Source organism: Arachis stenosperma, chromosome 10 (genome assembly GCF_014773155.1).
Source record: "Arachis stenosperma cultivar V10309 chromosome 10, arast.V10309.gnm1.PFL2, whole genome shotgun sequence".
Taxonomy (NCBI): Eukaryota; Viridiplantae; Streptophyta; class Magnoliopsida; order Fabales; family Fabaceae; genus Arachis; species Arachis stenosperma.
The window spans coordinates 90,951,004-90,953,010 of NC_080386.1; the positions used below are offsets into that span (position 1 = coordinate 90,951,004).

The following is a 2,007-nucleotide window of genomic DNA, read 5'->3' on the forward strand; positions in this document are numbered from 1 at the left end:
CATTTTGATTATTAAAAAATCAAAAAATATTTTTAATTTGTGTCTTTTCAAGACAATGATACAAAGAATTGAAGATTCAGAACATACTGCAGAGGAATTACACAGAAAAAGCTGAGCATTCAAAAATGCCCAGTGAAGAAGGCAGACTGGCGTTTAAACGCCAGCCAGGGCACCTGGTTGGGCGTTTAACGCCCAAAGAGGTAGCATTTTGGGCGTTAAACGCCAGAATGTATACCATTCTGGGCGTTTAACGCCAGGATGGTGCTAGGGGGAAGATTTTGTTTTCAAATCAATTTTTTTTGTTTTTCAAAATCAAATCTTTTTCAAATCAAATCTTTTCAATCAAATGTTTTCAAAATCAATTTCTTTCCTTTTTAAAAGATACTTACTAACAATTAATGATTTGATTGAACATCTCAAAATTGTTGCCTTTTCTGTTGAGGAAGGTTTTATGTTTGAATCATATCTTTTCTTGTTAGGCAAGTCATTAATTTTTAAAATCATATCTTTTCAAATTGTTTTCAAATCATATCTTTTAAAATTGTTTTCAAATCATATCTTCTCAATCACATCTTTTTAAAACCATAACTTTTCAATTAAATCTTTTTAACCACATCTTTTCCAAAATAGTTTTCAATCAAATCTTTTTAATTTCTAATTTTAAAATCTTTTTTCAAAAATCACTTGATTTCTTTTCCACTTTGATTTTCGAAAATCAATTAATATTTTCAAAAATGTTTTCAAAATATTTTAATGAATTTTCGAAAATTCTCTTCCCTCCTTCCCACATCCTTCTATTTATGGAGTACCACTCCTTCTAAATGCACAATTCGAACCTTATCTAATTAAAGTTCGAATTCTTCTTCTCCTTCTTCTTTCTATTTCTCTTTTCCTCTGACATTTCAAGGAATCTCTATACTGTGACATAGAGGATTCCACACTTTCTGTTTCTCTTCTCTTTCATATGAGCAGGAGCAGAGACAAAGGCATTCTTGTTGAGGCTGATCCTGAACCCGAAAGGACCTTGAAGAGAAAGCTAAGAGAAGCCAAAACAAAACTCTCTTTAGAGGACCTGACCGAATTCTTCAAGGAAGAAGAAGATATGGCAGCCGAAAACAACAATAATGCAAACAATGCAAGGAAGGTGCTGGGTGACTTTACTGCACCTACTCCTGATTTCTATGGGAGAAGCATCTCTATCCCTGCCATTGGAGCAAACAACTTTGAGCTTAAGCCTCAATTAGTTTCTCTAATGCAACAGAATTGCAAGTTTCATGGACTTCCAATGGAAGATCCTCATCAGTTTTTAGCTGAGTTCTTACAAATCTGTGACGCAGTCAAGACTAATGGGGTTAACCCTGAGGTCTATAGACTGATGCTATTCCCTTTTGCTGTGAGAGACAGAGCTAGAATATGGTTGGACTCCCAACCTAAAGAAAGCCTGGACTCTTGGGAAAAGCTAGTCAATGCCTTCTTGGCAAAGTTCTTTCCACCACAAAGATGGAGTAAGCTTAGAGTGGAAGTCCAAACCTTCAGACAGAAGGATGGAGAATCCCTCTATGAAGCTTGGGAAAGATACAAACAATTAATCAGAAGATGTCCTTCAGACATGCTTTCTGAATGGAGCATCATAGGTATTTTCTATGATGGTCTCTCTGAACTATCCAAGATGTCTTTGGATAGCTCTGCTGGAGGATCTCTTCATCTGAAGAAGACGCCTGCAGAAGCTCAAGAATTGATTGAAATGGTTGCAAATAACCAATTCATGTACACTTCTGAAAGGAATCCTGTGAACAATGGGACTAGTCAGAAGAAAGGAGTTCTTGAAATTGACACTCTGAATGCCATTTTGGCTCAGAATAAAATATTGACTCAACAAGTCAATCTGATTTCTCAAAGTCTGTCTGGAATGCAAAATGCACCAAACAGTACTAAGGATGCTTCATCTGAGGAAGAAGCTTATGATCCTGAGAACCCTTCCATGGAAGAGGTGAATTACCTAGGAGA

At 36.0% G+C, this 2,007-nt stretch overlaps 1 non-coding gene across 1 annotated transcript; it reads right to left on the reverse strand.

The window, feature by feature from the left end:
* Positions 1-1,507: 1,507 nt before the first annotated feature.
* On the reverse strand, positions 1,508-1,615 carry LOC130958973 (small nucleolar RNA R71). Its single transcript, XR_009078070.1, has one exon. It is a non-coding gene; the product is annotated as a small nucleolar RNA R71 (small nucleolar RNA).
* Positions 1,616-2,007: the final 392 nt, after the last annotated feature.